We start from the raw sequence: 20,856 nt of genomic DNA on the forward strand, positions 1-20,856 counted from the left end.
TAGTTCGAGTTCAAACGTACCTGAAAATTCCCGCTGTTTGATCATCTCTAATCAACAGGCGGCATAATTCTACCTATACGAATATGCATAGTAGGCAGCAACACAAGAGGCGGTGGGTGAGCCAGCTAAGGTGGGTGCTATGTGCCGCTGAGCAATGCCCCCAATATTCCTAAGGACCTCATTTGCATATTTGCTGTTGTCAAACTAATCCAAAACGGCAGGACTGACGGAAAAAAGACCAGCGCTGCTAACATGAGGGACACAGACGCAGGGGGTATCAGCAGGTTTATTTGCACGATAGTGACAATAGTTCCCCTTTAGGGTGCCTTCACACGTACCGCTGTGTATTTATCGCTGCGAGTTTCTCGCACATAAATCCACAGTGATACTGATTGCTATCAAGTCAATGTATGTGTATTTTCACTGCGTGTTTGGTGCGATTTTTACATGCGAGTTTTAATTTTCATATGATTTTCACAGACGAGTTCAACACCACAAAAAACGCAGCTACTTTCATGTGAGTTTTGTGTGAGAAATAAGCAGCGATACGGTACGTGTGAAGGCACCCTTAAGGCCAAAATCTATAGTGTCCTTAAGGGTCTGTCCACACGTACAGACTCGCAGTGTAAATGTCGTCCTGCTCTCCCGCCCAGCCAATCAGTGGCTGCGGCTGGGCAACACACTGATTGGTCGGGCGGGAGAGCAGTACGCCGGGACCCCGTGCAGCGAAGAGAGGTAATGTATACGGAGCGGGAGCCGAAGGGGTTAAGGGGCCAGCAGGATTACATAAACGCAGCGGTCGTTCAGACTGCTGCATGTATGTAGTGAAAGGGATCTGCCAGGACCTGACAGACTTGCAGCGCGATTTACGCTGCGAGTCGGCTAGGTCCTGGCAGATCACTTTCACTACATACATACAGCGGTCTGAACAACCGTTGCGTGTATGTAATTCTGCCGGCCGCTTAACCCCTTCAGCTCCCACTCTATATACATTACATGTCCTCGCTGCATGGGGTCCCGGCGTACTGTTCTCCCGCCCGGCCAATCAGTGGCTGCGGCTGGGCAACACACTGATTGGCCGGGCGGGAGAGCAGTACGCCGGGAGCCGTGCCGTGAGGACAGGTAATGTATACAGCGGAGTGGAAGCGGGAGCCGGGCGGGAGCTGAAGGGGTTAAAGGAGAAGTCCGGCAAAATTTTTTATTAAAGTATTGTATTGCCCCCTAAAAGTTATACAAATCACCAATATAGGCTTATTACGGGAAATGCTTATAAAGTGCTTTTTTCCCTGCACTTACTACTGCATCAAGGCTTCACTTCCTGGATAAAATGGTGATGTCACGACCCGACTCCCAGAGCTGTGCGGGCTGTGGCTGCTGGAGAGAATGATGGCAGGGGGATGCTCAGTGTCCCTCCAGTGCCCTGTGTCCCTCAGTGTCCCCCTGTCATCATCCTCTCCAGCAGCCACAGCCCGCACAGCTCTGGGATTAGGGTCGTCACATCACCATATTATCCAGGAAGTGAAGCCTAGTTGCAGTAGTAAGTGAAGGTAAAAAAAAGCACTTTTATAAGCATTTCCCATAATAAGTGTATATTGGTGATTTGTATAACTTTTGGGGGGCAAAACAATACTAAATTTTCGTCGGACTTCTCCTTTAAGCGGCTGGCAGAATTACATACACGCAGCGGTCATTCAGATCGCTGTGTGTATGTAGTGCAAGTGATCTGCCAGGACCTAGCCGACTCGAGTCGGTACGTGTGAAGCTACCCTAAAACAGTTCCATGTAAATCCTGACCAAGCTGTGACGGAGGCCTCTAATGCCTGTGCATTAGTATGGGTGGCCAGGCTCTGCAGCCCTGGGTGTGAGGACACAGGCACAGAACGCCGCTCGGCCAGGCACACTGCCATCATCCACTGCAGGTCACTCATCAGCTGAGACTGCGGCACTGCACACTACTATGACCGGCCTGGACCAGGAAACATGGCGGGATCCTCCGCAGCCAGCAGCCCGCCTCTGAGCGCCCCACCACACGGACACAGCTCACCGATAGTTGCACGTACAGCAGCACGTCACCACAAGATCCCCCGCAACCGATACTAATGTATAAGACACCCCGGTGTTTATTACCCCGCACATCCCTATTCACACGGTAGGTTCACCAGGCCGCTGCGGCTGGGCAGCTATAATGACTCGATATTCGGGCCTGGGAGGAAGCAGTGCCGGGTGTGGACCAGGCCTCAGCCACCACTGCCCTCACAGCCCGCACCTCCCGCCTCAGGCCTCCCTTCCCGCCCTCCTCCTCGCTCTCTCCGGGTGTTCATGAAAAGCGGCCGATCTCTGGGGAGCCGGGGAGGGTGGCGGGAAGGCTCCGAGAGCCCTAAGAGCACGGAGTTCCGCCGCTGGTCGCCAGTTACCGTTTGGGGGCGAGTTCTCGTGGTGTTTTGTGGGCGATAATGGCGTCCTTCCTCGCGAGAGAATCCAGCACCTCCTCTCCTCCTCGCTGCCGCGGCTACCAGACTGCGGCTGCGCGGGCCGCGATGAGGAACGCAAGCGTGATTCGACACTGTGTGACTCGTGTCCCCCTACTGGTCACAACGTGGAACTGCGACTCCAGCGGTCTGTGTGCGAGGCGATGAATCACGTGTGTTCTGACAATCATCATCACAATAGTAAGAGTCACCGCCACAATAGAAGCAGTGATAGGACAGACTGTGCATGATGCACCTACAAAGACTTTTGGAGATCCTCGGTCTTATTTATGCTAAAAAGGGGTATTCCATCTCAAAAAATTATCCTCTATTCAAGGATAGGGCATAACAAGCTGGTGACAGTCCACCTGCTGGGGACCCCCCTTCCCATGGGGGAAATTGTAACCTGAAACAAATGAAATGCATCAGTCTTTTCATTCTCTATGGGGCTTCTGATCAGTGCCCAGCACTCACTGTCATTGTATTATTAGTAACATTTGATATGTCATCCGGCATGTCATAAGTGATTGATTGCAGTGGGTCTTACTCCTGAGAGTCCCTGCAATATAAAGATACACCCGGGGAGAAAGTGCGGTGGCAGTGCCCTCAACTCCCCGGCTGCCAGCTAATTCTGTCACTTTTGCTTCAGTATACGCCATGAGGCTAAAGTGTCGGAACAAGCAAGTGATGACATAACAAAAGTTATTTAGAGGTACTCTTAAAGGGAATCAATCTGCACAATATGGTGCCCTACTGCACAGAATAGCTGCTGTGCAGCTCCCCATGTCTCTGCTGTGCAGCTCTCTGCATGTCAATCATCCCAGCAGGGCACACTGACAGGCAGAGAGCCGTAATTATGAAAAAATCAGAATGGAGCAGCACTGGTAGAAGAAGAAAATAGCAGAGGTAGTAGAATACAGTGCACGTCTCACCGCACAGGACCCTTCTGTTCGGCTCAAATGAAAAATGTGTTTTTTTTATTAACATCAAGCGCGACATTTCGGCTAAAGTACCAGCCGAAACGTCGCGTTTGATGTTAATAAAAAAAACATGTTTTTCACCAAAAGGTGCTGTCTCCTACGATTGCTCCTAGAGAGCTGTAACTAGTCATGGGCAGCTATCTGCCCAGATTACTATTTGCTGCCCCCCTCCTGTCATTGCATGCAGGAAAAAATAATGGCTCCATTTAGCCTCGGTGTCATACAGTCTATGGGAGGCTCGTGCGCCTCCTCTCTCCGCACGGAAGAATTGACATGTCCATTTTTCCGCACGGAGAGATGAGGTGCACGAGCCTCCCATAGACTGCCTGTATGACACAGAGGCTGACGGGATTCCGCGGCAGAGAATTTCACCAGTTTTACTTTATTTTTCTTTCTAATCAACTGGTTTTAGAAAGTTATATAGATTTGTAATTTACTTTAAGAACTCCAGTCTTCCAGTACTTATCAGCTGCTGTATGCCCTGCAGGAAGTGGTGTATTATTTCCAGTCTGACACCGTGCTCTCTACTGACATCTCTATCCGAGACAGGAACTGTCCAGAGCAGCAGCAATTCTTGGCCAGATATGTCAGCACTGTGTCAGACTGGAAAGAAAACATCAATCCCTGCAGGACGTACAGTAGCTGATAAGTATGAGCAGACTAGAGATTTTTAAACAGAAGTAAATTACAAATCTATATAACTTTCTGACACCTGTTGTTTTAAAAGAAAAAGATTTTCACTGGATAACCCCTTTATTCCTCGAATTATTTATATCAGACCAGTTTCAATATCTAAGTAACTCCCAGAATGCTCAGAGCAGCTGCATTATACCCCTTAATACTACTAACAGTGAGATGTTAAACTGTTTAATACCATACCGCCCCTAGCATGTTTCACCAGTCTGCACAGCTTTTTCAAAAATGGCAAACTTTACATGGGTAGATATGGGCTGTATATGTGATAGACAGGATGATGGTAAAACAAAAGATTCCAGGCTGATTTTATGACTGGTGACCACTAGGTGGCAGGATTGTAATAAAAACAAAACTAGTAACGCTAGACAGTTCAAACTTCTGCAAGTGTACAGCCTACCCTAAACTTCTTTACATCTTTTTTTGCATACAGTATGTCTCAATCCAAGGTGCCCTTGCACAGTATATAAATGTTGGCTGCACCTGCTGAATTTGTAAGGACTGGTTGACTTACATGTATGACAGTGTCCCAACTTTTGCTGTCAGAAAATGCAACAAGAAAGATCAGGCATGTTGGAATTTAACATAACTGACCTTTGTTCCTGCAAGAGATAAACCTTTTCTTAGGGATTCCCTTTATACTAAATACAGGGGCGGAAACAGCTGTTATGCAAGTACGCATTTGCCTGACCGCTATAAAATGTGTATGGGCAGCCTAATGGCTGGAAAGACGTTGCATCATGGAAACCAAGGAACTTACCAGGCAGATCAGGGATAAAGTTGTGGACAAGTGTAAACTCACAGCCCAGGCAAAAAGAGCACTAACTAGAGAAGCGGCCAAGAGGCTCATAGTCACACTGAAGGAGCTGCAAAGATCCGCAGCTCAGAATGAATCTTTCCCCAGCACAACTATTAGATGTGTACACCACAAATCTGGCCTTTATGGAAGAGTGGCAAGAAGACTATTTTTGAAAGTAAGAAGACCAAATTTCAGTTTGCCACAAGACATGTATAGGACACAGCAAATGTTTTAAAAATGGTTCTCTGGTCAGATGAGACGAAAGTTGAACATTTTGGCCTGAATGCAAAACACATAGACCCAGTCTTATCAAACTGAGTAGAACAGAAACTGGCATAAACTACCAGCACAGCAACCATCAGCTTTCATTTTACCAGAACAGAAAGCTGAGTTGTGTTTTATTTCTGTGGGGAGTTTACAGCAGTTTCTGTTTTACATAGGTTGATAAATCTGGGCCTATGTGTTGATCACTGCACATCACCCTAAACACGCCATCCCCACCAGGAAACATGGCATTGGCAGCATAATGGTGCGGGCATGCTTTTCTTCAGCAGGGGCAGGAAAGCTGGTCAGAGTTTATAAGAAGATGGATGAAGCTAAATAGAAGGCAATCCTGGAGGAAAACCTGTTAGAAGCTGCAAAAGACTGTTGTTGTGGTACACCTTGCGGCGGAACAACAATCCTAAACATAAAGCCAGATATATAATTGGCACAGTTTACGTCATAACATATAGCCTAAAGCCCAGACTTAAAGGCTTAAAAAATTTTGTCTAGGGAATCAACATGGGTCGTAAGCAGTTTGCATTATCCTCTCTATTTTTATTTATTTATTTTTTTTCAAGATTTCTGTTTAAGTCAACATTATACATATGGCCACTAGGTGTCTCCCTTCACTTCACATGTATACAGCCGCTGCACATCCACATTCAGTAGCAGAGAATCCTGGGGGTGCTCACATTAAATGGTCAGCTTTCCTGTCACACCTCAGTAACCACACATTATGCTGACTGAAGTGATGCATAACGGAGAGCATTGTCTCTTTGGAAGCATGCAGAGTTGATAATACAATTAACAAAAAAATAATAATATAATTAGCTTTAGTTAATTGCCTTAAACTCAACTGATATACAATAAAGCATGATGAACAAGTGAGTTTCCTTGTGTTTGGTCCAAATATCAGCACGGAGGAAGCTCGGACCACAGTTTGGACGTATGTGTAATGTGTATTTTTTTTTTAACTTGTTTTATTGACTCATAAAATTAGAGAATCATGACATAACATATACACATAAATGCAAATAGATGCCAACATGGCATAGTGCTTAACAAAGTATTGCTTAGACATAGCGAGTAAACAATGCATCTCAAACAGTGTTATAGTGCTCCATAACATCACATATCACATATCTCTTTATACATAAGAATATAGATAGTGCAAGCAAGAATACCAGAATCATATCTCCTTATTGTAAAGTAGGAATAGAGGATGTAGGCGGGGCCGTCAAGGGGGGGTGTAATGTGTATTTAAACATAGAAAACTTTAAAGAAAATAAACTGAGAATCTGTGGCAAGACTCGAAAAGTGCCGTTCACAGATATCTCAATTCAATCTGACTGAGTTTGAACTATTTTGCGAAGAAGAATAGACAAAATTTTAGCCTTTAGATGTGCAAAGCTGGTGGAGTCATATCACAAAAAGACTTGCAGCTGTAATCTCAGAGGAAGGAGGTCCTACAAAGCAGTGACTTATGGGGGCTGAAAACAAATGCACGCCACACACTTCCAGATTTTTATTTTTAAAAATGATTAAAAACCATGGGGGACATTTTTCAAACATAGTGTAAAGTGAAACTGGCTCAGTTGCCCCTAGCAACCAATCAGATTCACATGGTAAATGAACCAACCAACCACATGGAAAATGAAAGGTGGAATCTGAGACAGTTTCACTTTACACCATGTTTGATAAATCTCCCCCCATGTAACTATTCATACTTCAATTACTGCTACATTGTATTTGGCTAATAATGATCAAAGAAGTAAAACAGAGGGATACTATAATGATTGGTACACTCACCACCAAATCAAGATTAGAAATAGCCTTTATTAAACATGTCAGATGAAAAGCACCAAAAAATGTTTAAAACACTTAATAACATACTGGTTAAAGGGGAACTCTGGATAAGAAAAACTTGTTTTCTATTCAAAGTACATTAAAAGTTATATAGATGTGTCTATACAATGTATGGCTGGGTTCACACTATGTATATTTGAGGCTGTATTTGTGAGGCTGTATAGCAACCAAAACAAGGAGTGGATTGAAAACACAGAAAGGCTATGTTCACATAATGTTGTAATTGAGTGGATGGCCGTCATTTAATGGCAAATATTTGCTGTTATTTTAAAATAACGGCTGTTATATTGAAATAATGGCAGTTATTTACCGTTAAATGGCGGCCATCCACTCAATTTCAACATTGTGTGAACAGATCCTTTCTGTGTTTTCAATCCACTCCTGGTTTTGGTTGCTATGAGGACCTGACTTGAGGACCAAATACAGCCTGAAATATACTGTGTGTGAACCCAGCCTAATACTGTATCTATACAGTTCTGCCACACTGGCAGCTGATAGAAATCCAGGAAGTGAAAAAAATGGCCCCAGTGCCAATCCACATTGTCTCCTGCTCCTGCTGCTATCCCCCCCTAAGAGACAAATCTTCCATGCCTCTGTCTCACATTGTGTGTGTTTGCTGATGATGCAGACAGGCAGGGCGTGATCTCATAGGAGGCTTGGCTGGATAACCCAATCCCCTGACTGATTCACCATCTCTGACCGAACAGAAGCAGCTGCTGCACTAATTTTACTGATTGTAATGGGTGGGAGCTGTGATGATCACATGAGGGAAAGCATTGCATTCTGGGAAATGCCAAACCTGGAAGAACAGAAACACAAAACAGAGCAAACCTCTACCTGGAGTTCCCCTTTAATGACAAAGGGGGAGGAAACAAAAATAAACTATCCTTCCTCCAGGAAATTCTAATATACACTCACCGGCCACTTTATTAGGTACACCATGCTAGTAACGGGTGGTCTTCTGCTGCTGTAGCCCATCTGCCTCAAAGTTCGACGTACTGTGCGTTCAGAGATGCTCTTCTGCCTACCTTGGTTGTAACGGTTGGCTATTTGAGTCACTGTTGCCTTTCTATCAGCTTGAACCAGTCTGCCCATTCTCCTCTGACCTCTGGCATCAACATGGCATTTCCGCCCACAGAACTGCCGCTCACTGGAGGTTTTTTCTTTTTCAGACCATTCTGTGTAAACCCTAGAGATGGTTGTGCGTGAAAATCCCAGTAGATCAGCAGTTTCTGAAATACTCAGACCAGCCCTTCTGGCACCAACAACCATGCCACATTCAAAGGCACTCAAATCACCTTTCTTCCCCGTACTGATGCTCGGTTTGAACTGCAGGAGATTGTCTTGACCATGTCTACATGCCTAAATGCACTGAGTTGCCGCCATGTGATTGGCTGATTAGAAATTAAGTGGTAACGTGCAGTTGGACATGTGTACCTAATAAAGTGGCCGGTGAGTGTATACATTTATATATATATATATATATATATATATATATAAAAATAACCTGATCCATGTAAATATCAAAACACAACCAGTGCCATATAAACATGCCACAAAGATACCCTACACAAGTTTAAACATCAGTTTGAAAATCTAAGACAGAAAACAATTTAAACGGGAATAAATATTACACTAGGACTACTTGTGTCATCACTCTACGGTGACTCCATCAGTCCCCTCGCACTTTACACTGTAGTTTTCATTATATTCATTATACTGTTTTTATCAGCATTTTACATACGGCCAAACTGTGGTCCATGCTTCTTCCATACCGATATTTGGTCTTTTCTCTGTTCAAAAATTTACAGCATCCTTCTGTGTTATTGGTTTAGGTAAGGACACTGGGCAGCACCCCCTAATTTATTAACCCCTTAAGGTCAAAGCCAATTTTTCCATTTTATGTTTAAAAGTCCATAGCGCTTGCATTTTCTCACCTAGAGAGTTATATGAGCGCTTATTTTTTGCAAAACCAATTGTGCTTTGCAATGACAGGCATTTTTCCATAAAATATGCTGCGAAACCGGAAAAAAATCATTTGCGCTGTCAAATTGAAAAAAAAAAAAAACGAATTTGTTTTGATTTCGGGGAGTTTTGCATTTAGGCTGTTCGCCCTATGGTAAAACTGATTGTTATGCATGTTCCTCAAGTTGTTACGATTACAACGATATGTAACATGTATAACTTTTATATTATCTGATGGCTTTTAAAAAATTCAAACCATTATTAACAAATATATGTTCCATAAAATCGCTCCATTCCCAGGCTTATAGCGCTTTTATCCTTGGGTCTATGGGGCTGTGTCAGATGTCATTTTTTGCGCCATGATGTTTACTTTCTATCGGTACCTTGATTGCGCAAATACAACTTTTTGATTACTTTTTATTACATTTTTTCTGGATTTCATGCGACCAAAAATGCACAATTTTGCACTTTGGAATTTTATTGCGCTGACGCCGTTTACCGTGTGAGATCAGTAATGTGATTAATTAATAGTTCGGGCAATTACGTGCGCGGCGATACCAAATATGTTTATTTATTTGTTTATTTATTAATTTAGATTTATAAAATGGGAAAAGGGGGGTGATTTGGACTTTTATTAGGGGAGGGGATTTTTTATTAATAAAAACACATTTTTACTTTTTCTTTTACATAAACTAGAAGCCCCCCTGGGGGACTTCTATATAGACAGCACTGATCTCTCATAGAGATCAATGCTGTGTATATACACAGCAAAGATAATTGTAATCAGTGATAGATTGCTGTGGCCTGCTGCAGGCCACAGCAATCTATTGCCGAGCCGGGATCAGCGTCATTGCGACGCTGAGGCCCGAGCCGGCCAGGAAATGGATCTCGCCCCCCTGATTGCATCGCGGGGGGGGGGGGGGGGGGATCCGTCCCACTAGACACCAGGGATGCTGTGTACAAAGCACTTCAATGCAGCTGTCAGGTTTAACAGCTGCATTGAAGTGCTTAATTAGCCGGCGCGACAACGGGACCCGCGCTGGCTAATAGAGGCACTGCCCGGCTGCAGATCACAGCCGGAAGCGGTGCCGTTCGGAGCGGGGTCCCGCCAGGACCCCGCTCTGAGCACCCCCCGTAGCACCATGACGTACCAGGTACGTCATGGGACGCTAAGGGGTTAAAGATGTTGTCCAAGAAAAATTACTGTGGACTGGGGGGGGGGGGCGTGTTTGTGATATATACTTACCTGTCCTGTTCTCCACCGCTACCAGATCCCAGGCCTGTCGCTATGCACCGCTGCCTGTGTTTTTATAACATACAATGATGTCCCGCTCCTACTGCAAATGGCTTGTCAGCATAGACTCTATACTGAGTGGTCATTTCCTATGGGAGCAGGACGTCATCGGATGTTCTGAAAACACAGGCAGCAATGCAGAGTTGGGTGGCCCGGTATCCAGTAGCGGCGGGGAACGGGACAGGTAAGTATATATCACGGACACATACCCCACAGCCCTGGTAGCCTGGTTAAGTATTTAATTTCCTGGGCAACCCCTTTAATAAACCATGTTTTTCTTTTTATTTTTTATTTGGCTCACGTAAAATCCAACTAAAATGGGTTTAAAGTTGTGACTACCCTGTTTTCCCAAAAATAAGACATCCCGTGAAAATAGGACCTAGTAGAGGTTTTGGAGAATTGCTCAATATAAGGTCTCCCCTGACAGTAAGACCTAGCAAAGTTTCTGTTTGGAATCATGCCGGATGAACAGAACACCAGGGCACGCAGCTGTGAATCTTTTTAGCCTGCCGCTGTTGTCCCCTTCCTTCACTGTTTGTTGCAGAGCAGCTGCATGCAGGACATGACGGCAACCCCTGATCTTCCCCACAAATGTGCAGGCAAGGCATCAATTGGCCTCTTGCCTACCGCCATCCCCGTTGTTCCCTACTGCCAGATTGTCACGGCCGCGGCGGCTTCCCGCGTTCCGGGTCGCCGCCGCAACCGCCTCCTGTCCCATGCAACCGCCGGGGTCCTTGTGTAGGGACCCGGCGCTGCTGCTAGTTCGGCCCCTGGGGCGCCTCACCTCTCCTCCGTTCCTGTCTCGGTCTGTGCCGGCCGGCGCACGCGTCCCCGCCTCCTAGGGCGCGCGAGCGCCGGCTGTCTCAGATTTAAAGGGCCAGTCCGCCCTTAATTGGTTAGTTGCACCAATCACTCCCCTATAAATCCCAGCATGCCCTGTCCCTTGTGTTGGAGCCTCTACATGCTTCCCATAGCGTTTGGCCCAGCTCCCTGTTGTTCCTGATTCCTGTCCGCTACCTGGTCCCTAGTCCTTGTTCCTGATTCCTGTCCGCTACCTGGTCCCTAGTCCTTGTTCCTGATTCCTGTCCGCTACCTGGTCCCCACTCCTTGTTCCTGGTTCCTGCTTCCCCGTTACACTTTGGTTCCTGTGTTCAGCCTGTCACGTGCGGTCTCACCTACAGACCATTGCCAGTACCATCTCCTGCCTACTGCTCCTGCCACGCCTCGCCTGCCGTCACTAGCAACCAAGCCTGGGGTAGCGACCTGGGGGTCGCCTGCCGCAGCAAGTCCATCCCGCCTTGCGGCGGGCTCTGGTGAAAACCAGCGGCCCCTTAGACTCCGCTCCCTGGTGAGGTTAGTGCCATCGCTAGTGACGGTCCAGTGGATCCACTACTCAAGGCGTTACAGTAGGCTCCAACCATGGATCCCGGCGAGGTGCCTGATCTCCGTGACGTCGCCAGAGTGGTCGCTCAACAGGCTCAGCAAATCCAGCAATTGACTGCCGCCCTACAGCAGCATACTACAGCCCAGCGCCTATCACCACCTGCAGCTACCTCGAGACTTCTACTGGCTCTCCCAAGCAAATACTCTGGTGACTCCAAGTTGTGCAGAGGATTCCTGACTCAATGCACTATGTATATCGAACTTCTAAGCAATCAGTTTCCCACTGAGCGCTCTAAAGTGGCTTTCATCATCAGCCTATTAGAGGGTAGAGCTCTGGCCTGGGCCACGCCGCTGTGGGACCGAGATGACCCTGCTGCTGCCAATCTCCGAACCTTCTTATTCGAGTTTCGCTCCGTCTTTGAGGAACCTGCCCGTGCTTCTTCAGCTGAAACTGCTCTCCTCAACCTCTCTCAAGGGAGCTCCTCTGTTGGCGATTACGCCATCCAGTTCCGTACCCTGGCGGCTGAATTGGACTGGAATGAAGCCGCTCTAATAGCCACCTTCAAGAAGGGCCTGTCTAGTCGGGTGAGAGACGTGCTTTCCGCCCGAGACCTACCCACCTCCCTGAACGAACTCATCCTACTGGCCACCAGAGTTGATACTCGTTTTTCGGAGAGGGAGGAGGAGGTTCGGCATGAACATCTACTAGGCTTGCCCCGTCGCCATCACCAGCTGGCGCCGGTTTTCCAGAATCCTGACTTTCCGGTGCCCCAGCCCTCTCCTGAGATTCCCATGCAGGTGGAACGGGCTCACCTGATGCCTGATGAAAGAATTCGTCGTCTGGAGCTGAATCTCTGCCTCTACTGCGGTGGTTCGGATCACTTTCGGCTGAGATGTCCCCTACGTCCCCAAACGTCCGGGAAATGCTCGCACCTAGGTCCGGTGGGACAGGTGTCCCTAGGCGTGAACGCTACCTTTCCAAATTTGTCTATGCCGGTTTCCATCCAGACATCCTCAGGACAAAATCACCAGACTACTGCCTTTCTCGATTCTGGGTCAGCAGGCAGTTTTATTGCGGCAACATTGGTCCAAAGATGGCGGCTACCCGTGATCCAACTAGCCAGGCCGTTGACTATCTCCTCGGTCACGGGCGAGATTCTTACCGACCAGATATATTTCCAGACCGCATCTCTAGTCCTCCAGGTGGGTCCTTTACATCAGGAAAAGATATCCTTCTACGTCCTGCCCCGTTCATCCCCCGCCATCCTCCTGGGACTCCCTTGGCTGCAATTACATGCTCCTAAGCTGGACTGGAGAACCGGGGAGATTATCAGTTGGGGTCAGGACTGTTCCAACCAGTGTCTCAAGTCACCTCAGACCAAGTACTCGGTGTCGTCACCTGACCCCGCCAAGCCTCTATCCGGCCTACCGGCAGAAGACCAAGACTTGGCGGATGCCTTCTCTGCCGAGAAGGATCTCATCCACAAACCCACATCCCCTCGCCACAGTATACCTCCTGATCGCCTAGTACCAGTCGTCACCTCTACTCTTCAGAGAATACCCCCCGGAAAGACCCATGTTCACCCTGCGCTTCGAAGAGGGATTTTGAAGTGGGGACATTCCTCATTGGAGGCCGGGCACCCTGGAGTCCGAAAGACCGGGCAACGGATCTCCCGCCACTACTGGTGGCCCAGTTTGTTCCAAGATGTCAAAGACTTTGTGGCTTCCTGTGCCATTTGCAGGCAAGAAAGAGGGGGAGGCCAAAGGGGGGGGTACTGTCACGGCCGCGGCGGCTTCCCGCGTTCCGGGTCGCCGCCGCGACCGCCTCCTGTCCCATGCAGCCGCCGGGGTCCATGTGTAGAGACCCGGCGCTGCTGCTAGTTCGGCCCCTGGGGCGCCTCACCTCTCCTCCGTTCCTGTCTCGGTCTGTGCCGGCCGGCGCGCGCGTCCCCGCCTCCTAGGGCCCTTTAAATCTGAGAGCGCCGGCTGTCTCAGATTTAAAGGGCCAGTCCGCCCTTAATTGGTTAGTTGCACCAATCACTCCCCTATAAATCCCAGCATGCCCTGTCCCTTGTGTTGGAGCCTCTACATGCTTCCCATAGCGTTTGGCCCAGCTCCCTGTTGTTCCTGATTCCTGTCCGCTATCTGGTCCCTAGTCCTTGTTCCTGATTCCTGTCTGCTACCTGGTCCCTAGTCCTTGTTCCTGATTCCTGTCCGCTACCTGGTCCCCACTCCTTGTTCCTGGTTCCTGCTTCCCCGTTACACTTTGGTTCCTGTGTTCAGCCTGTCACGTGCGGTCTCACCTACAGACCATTGCCAGTACCATCTCCTGCCTACTGCTCCTGCCACGCCTCGCCTGCCGTCACTAGCAACCAAGCCTGGGGTAGCGACCTGGGGGTCGCCTGCCGCAGCAAGTCCATCCCGCCTTGCGGCGGGCTCTGGTGAAAACCAGCGGCCCCTTAGACTCCGCTCCCTGGTGAGGTTAGTGCCATCGCTAGTGACGGTCCAGTGGATCCACTACTCCAGGCGTTACACAGATGTAGAGCTGCACACAGTCTGCCATTATCCAGTCACCTGCCGCCATACTGTACACTGTCCTTGCGAAGCTGTATGAGTGTGCTGTTGCGAGCTCCCCTTGGTGGCCAGAATCCACCATACCGTACGCTCTGTCTCTGCTGTGTATGTGACATGTCAATTCTTCATGGAAAAATAAGACATCCCCTGAAAATAAGACCTAGCGTATCTTTTGAGCGAAAATTAATAGAAGACATTGGGGGAGATTTATCAAACATGGTGTAAAGTGAAACGGGCTCAGTTGCCCCTAGCAACCAGATTCCACCTTCATTCCTCACAGACTCTTTAGAAAAATCAAAGGTGAAATCTGATTGGTTGCTAGGGGCAACTGAGCCAGTTTCACTTTACACCATGTTTGATAAATCTCCCCCATTGTCTTATTTTTAAGGAAAGATGGTACATTCACACACAGTTTTCCCATCAGTCTTTTGGTCAGTGTTTGGGCTGAAAACATAGAAACTGGGCAAATCTATCCATTATAATTTTGCCCTGTCAGTTCCACTAGTTTTGCTGGAAAAAAAGACTGACAGAAATACTATGTGTGAACATAGCCTGTGAGTGTAACATGAAAAACGGGGAAAAGTCTAAGGGGTTTGAATACTTTTTCAAGACCCTGTATGCACCAACAGAGAGATCTGTTGCAGATTGGTCAATGAAACCAAATCACTTTTTGATGATTATGCTTTCAGGTCATCAGTTCTGATATCTTGTTGTTTTTGGGGCTAGCAGTGTCCTTGCTGTGTACCAGCTTATTTTTCTTGGTTGAATGCCACCTGGACACCTATTGTACAGCGCAGTCATTTGTTTGCTGCTGTACATCACACTCCATTCTCTCCATGAATCACAAGGCCAGAAGAGATATACTAGATAAAGATTAACCAACCACCCCTGTATCAGCTGTGTGCAGTGGGAACATATTAATTCTTTTCAAACATTATCTACTTATAATATACAGCTATGGATAAAATAGTAACAGGTATATACAGCTTATAAAGAAGGGATATTTTAGGTGAAAATACCCTTTAATTAAATCTCTTCTTACAGGCTAGGACCCTAAGCCAAAATTTCAGTACAGCAGAGAGTTTTAACTGTTTCAGAGTTCTGATAGCTCGGTCCATAGCACAGAGTCCTTGCACAGACCTTATATACAGAACGTGGGAATGTAGCCTTAGATCGGGTTCACACTTCGTCTAACAACAGCCATTCCGTGACCTGGTTGGGTCACAGAACGGCCGGTGTTACTGATGATCATCCTGGCCAGTACTGCAGTACCGGCCGGATGATCTTCACTTCTGGTGAATCCAGATGTAGGCACACCCGTGTGCGCCCGCATCCTAATTCACCACTGCACACAATGGAGTGTGTAGTTGGAGCCGCACTCTTCAATGTGTGAACTGACAAGTTCTGTGCGGACGCTATTCAATGAATAGCGCCCGCAGAAAACTGACATGTCAGTTTTTCATTCGTCCGGCTGGGATTCCATTCATTCCGATACAGCGTATGTTTTGTATAAATCATGGCTTCACTACTACTTTAAATTCAGTCATCCCTATTTTTTACATCAGGATCGGAATAAGTTAATGCTGCGCTCTTGTGCCAGCATCACTGGAGATCAGCTGTCAGTTGATGTCAGCTGGGCTCCCGCCGTAACTACCCAGAGTTTCTCCCGCTACAGGTAGTTGAACATTTTACACGCCACAGTCAAATCATAACAGTGTCATGTAAACAAACAGCTGACATCTAGAGATGAGCGAACCTCGAGCATGCTGGAGTCCATCCGAACCCGATCGTTCAGCATTTGATTAGCGGGGGCTGCTGAAGTTGGATAAAGCTCTAAGGTTGTCTGAAAAACATGGATACAGCCAATGACTATAACCCATGTCAGGGCTGGGATAAACAGACAACAGAGCAACGTGAGCCCTGCTCTTACCCCAACCTCTGTCCCTGCCTATTGCCCCACCCACGCTAGACCGTGGGGCGACAACCACGAAGACTGCGTATACACTGACTAGGGTGCAGGGGATGGGAGACAAGAGACAGACAGACAAACACAGAAGAATTGTCAATCAGGCCGAGTCAAAAACCAGGAAAGAGCGTCAGGACAAAATCAGAAAGCTAAGAAAGGTCAAAAACAAGCGGAAGTCAAAACCAACCGGTAGCAAGGTACAAAGGGGTCAGGCAAAGAGATGGTCAGAACACAGAGCAAGGTGAGAACTGTAGAAATCAAATCACCAAACTAACTAGTGCAGGGATAACAAACACTGGCAGCCAGCAGCCAGTTTGCAGAGCTTAAATGCAGGCTGGAATCCCCACCCCCACAGGTGAGAGCAGGAGAACTGTAGAAACAATTAACCCTGGTGTGACCAGGGCAGAACAACATGGCAATGAATAAATGCTCACGTTCTCCGGCGTGCAGCTAATGATTGAGAACGGGAGCGAGCACCCACATCACTTGCAGTGTCAGAGACAGGACCGATGGCACGGACGCTCTGACCGCCAGTCCTGACAATCCATGTTTTCCACATAGCCTTGGGGCTTTATCCAACTTCAGCAGCCACCGCTAATCAAATGCCGAATGATCGGGTTCGGATGGATTTGAGCATGCTCGAGATTCCCTCATCTCTACTACTTACCTATCATCAGTCCAGCATCAAGATCTCTGGCTATCGATAGATACCCATGGCAACCAGGGGCCTTCTGAAGGCCCCAAGGCCTGCTATGTACATTCATAGGAATGTTTGTGTTGATTGCCAGCATGATGCTGACAATTATTAGTCAGGTCTGGTATGGCGGTGTTATCCAGTCACAGTATGGCGGTATTGGTCAGGTCTGGTGTGGCGTAGTTAACTGTAACGTCTGGAGCTATTACCTACCAATCTACCAATCCTGTAGTGAGAATTCCTTCAAACAATATGCAGACTGCTCTAATTATTTATTCAATGTGGAAATTTGTTTAAGGGTACAAACTAGGGATGGTCCAAACCCGCAGAGGTTCGGGCTCGGCTGAACCCGAACGCTCGGCATCGGATTCCCGCTGTATGCCCGCTCCGTGCCTATGGCTATGGCTGTATCCCAGTTTTCCAGGCGTTCCTTCCACTGGATCCGCCCGCTGCACGGAGCGGGCAGACAGCGGTAATGATTGCGGGGGGTTCGGGTTTGTACGGACCCCGCTTGGTGGTTCAGATTTGATGCTGTGTTCAGTTATTTAGATCTAATCTGCTGTGTATATGCTGCGTATCGCAGCAGTAAATAAGCTGCGTATACGGTGTGTGTGTTTGTACCCTTAAAACCATGAAAAACGCGATTCAGACAATGTTTCTACATGTAGAAAAATGCATATGGCCGAAACCACTCTCCCCACGCTCCCCAAGATGGGGCGTCTTCAGGTTTAGTGCCTAGGGCAGCAGCTGCTGAGCTATATATGCAGGTGGGCAGGTACATGTCTGCCACTAGAGCGACCCCAATCCTCCAGGAGGCTAGCTCAGAGCAAAAGAAACTGCCAGAGAACAAGCAGGGGGAGAGAAAGGGAGATTATCACAGTGCAGTACGACCCTGAGGAGGTATTGGGTAACGGACATGGCCACGTGCCGTTATACAGTTATATGAACTGCCTTATGAAATTGGTCATAGAAGGAGGTACCCTACTTTTCATCCAAGTACTCTAAACAGCCAAACCTTTTAAAATGCAAAATGCATATGATGCAGAACTAATTGTAATAGGTGTGTTTAGATACAGACAAAGATATACCATGTGTTAACTAAAGAGTATGTGAGTGTAATTACAAAGTGCCATTACAAGTGCAGGCATATTACATCTTTATTTTTTTTTAACTCATTCCCATGATTGCACACAACTTGTACATGCCATCATTCTTGTTATGCCTATGGCCATCCTTATGTGTTCCTATGTATCATATGTATAAAAATAATGTACACTGCAGGTCATAGCATCATACTGGCACCAGATGACCCCTTGTTTCATGTCCTGGCATCAAACATTTCTTGCTACATACCCCATTGTGCAATCTTACATGTGTTCCAAATCAAATCCAGAGTTAACTACTGATAAACAGCCACTTTATATCATGAACAGGCTGCCACTGAGATGAAGGTCAAATTTAATAGTTTTTACATTTTACCTTGCAAAATCGGAAAAAAAAGCTGCCAAACACAATACATGCACTGCAGCCGCAACAGAAGTCTAAAGAAGACCCTGAGATTTCTTGTTCCAAATTTACATTGTTGCACATGTACCAAGTACCAAGCACGGAAACTGGGCAACAGTTTGAAAAATAGACCACACCACGAGGATCCCTATGCTGGCAAGTACCATAGTTATTAAGGTTGAAAAAGGACAAATCCTCAAGTACAACCTACAGAAGCCCTACCGTGTTAATCCAGAAGAAGGCAAAAACCCTTATGAGGCAGGTGGCAATTGCCCCAACACTCCTTATTGACTCCAAAATGATTATCAGTATGAATCCCTGGATCAACAGTCTATCACATGTAATCTAGTGGCCATAACTTGTAATATATTTTTCAAGAAAAATATCCAGGCCTCCCTTGAACATAGTTAATGAATCAGCCATGACAACATCATGTGGCAGAGAGTTCCACAGTCTCATTGCTGTTACAGGAAAAAATCCCTGTCTGTGCTGGTGGTAAAACCTTCTTTCCTCTATACATAGAGGATGCCCCTTGTCATGGTTACAGGCCTAGGTGTAAAAAGATCACTAGAAAGATCTCTGTACTGTCCATTCATATATTTGTACATTTTGATCAAATTGCCCCTAAGACGTTTTTATTCTAAACTAAATAGATAGATGGGGTGGTGGCGTCCCGGAAGAGCTTGATCTATAACAACTTCCAGGTGATCTACAGTATCTATCTTGTCCCAAACCTATATGGGGTACGATATAGAGTTAGGGCTAATGTGGTCCAGTCGAGTCACTGAGATATGGCGTAAACTATATAGTTGCATTTAGTAATAGAATGCACTTTAGTAGTATCCCAGTGAGTTTACATTTATTCATTTGCACTTGCACTTTATGCTGTTAGTTATGTGAGGACCTTCTATTAATTTTCATGATGGATAAGATGCCCTGATAGATATAAATATACATATATATATATTATTTTATGTTTATTTTTTTTGGTGGGGGGGGGGCAGATAGTATTATAACAACAAATTGTACTGTGTATACCCCCCGGGATTGCTACTATGTTTTTAATGTATGGTCTCTTTCTCCTTCTTTTTTAATATATGATGTTTTAGGCTGGGTTCACACTACGTATATTTTAGTCAGTATTATGGTCCTCATATTGCAACCAAAACCAGGAGTGGATTAAAAACACAGAAAGGATCTGTTCACACAATGTTGAAATTGAGTGGATGGCCGCCATAAAATGGCAAATATTTGCTGTTATTTTAAAACAACTGCTGTTATATTGAAATAATGGCAGTTATTTACTGTTATATGGCGGCCATCCACTCAATTTCAACATTGTGTGAACAGATCCTTTCTGTGTTTTTAATCCACTCCTGGTTTTGGTTGCTATATGAGGACCACAATACTGACTGAAATATACGTAGTGTGAACCCAGCCTGCAAATGCGAATAATAAAGATATATTTACTACTGAAAGTTAGTATTGAGTTGTTGTATTATGAACTACATAGTAGCCCCCAGCTTAATAATCTGTCTTGGTACTATAGCCCACCCACTCCCTTAATGACCTTTGTTGCCCTCCTCTGCATCCGCTCCAGTTCAGCTGTGTCCTTCTTATATACCGCTGCCCAAAACTGTACACAGTATTCCATATGTGGTCTGACCAGTGATTTATAAAGAGGCAAAACTATGTTCCCATCTTTAGCATTTATGCCTCGTTTGATGCATCCCATTTTATTAGCCTTGGCAGCTGCTGCCTGGCACTGATCACTAAAGGTGAGTTTACTCTCCACCAATACCACCAGGTCCTTTTCGGAAGCAGTTTTACCCAGTGTTTGGTTACTTGGCACTTAATTGTATGCATTATTTCTACAGCAAAAGTGCACTCCTGAACCAACATCCCCTTCATCAGCCAACTTCATCACCTTCATCAGCCAACTAGTTTGGCTGTGTCAGATCAGGACTAGCCCCCCTGGCATTCTTCCCTCTACTAATTGTCACCCAACTAGATGCCTAATCCTCCTGCACCTCCATGCTATGACCCTCTTCCCCCATCTGTGCTGCGAGTGCTTACTCAGTGACCAGCAGACTTCTTCTTTTCAAGTTGTCAATGGATCTAAATGTTGCCAACGGCCCATTTAGATTCAGAATCTGGGCTTCCTAATCAGCATTGTGCACACATCTCGAACAATAATATGCACCCTTTAAATGGTTTTTCAGGGATTGCATACATACAAGATGTACATTGGACCGCATTACACAAAAGCAGACAGATAATAAAACATTTTGCTCTCTAAACTCCCACAAAGTCCCTGAATTTTAAGTCCCACACTTGAGACAAAAACACACTTTAGATAAAAAAAAACACTTGCACTCTCTAAAATTCGCTTATCAGTTAGTAG

General features: G+C 46.4%; 1 protein-coding gene across 2 annotated transcripts in view; it reads right to left on the reverse strand.

Moving 5' to 3' along the window:
* BANP (BTG3 associated nuclear protein) overlaps positions 1 to 2,549 on the reverse strand; it is a 388,611-nt gene extending 386,062 nt beyond the window's left edge. Inside the window, exon 1 of one of the 2 annotated variants that reach the window (XM_069966291.1) lies at positions 2,415 to 2,547. The gene's annotated coding sequence lies outside the window, so the exon portion shown is untranslated. Of the gene's footprint in view, positions 1 to 2,414 lie in introns of both variants that reach the window. The other variant, XM_069966292.1, reaches the window with a different exon arrangement.
* Between the last annotated feature and the right edge of the window lie 18,307 nt (positions 2,550 to 20,856).

The sequence above is a fragment of the Dendropsophus ebraccatus genome, chromosome 4 (assembly GCF_027789765.1).
Source record: "Dendropsophus ebraccatus isolate aDenEbr1 chromosome 4, aDenEbr1.pat, whole genome shotgun sequence".
In the NCBI taxonomy this organism is placed as follows: Eukaryota; Metazoa; Chordata; class Amphibia; order Anura; family Hylidae; genus Dendropsophus; species Dendropsophus ebraccatus.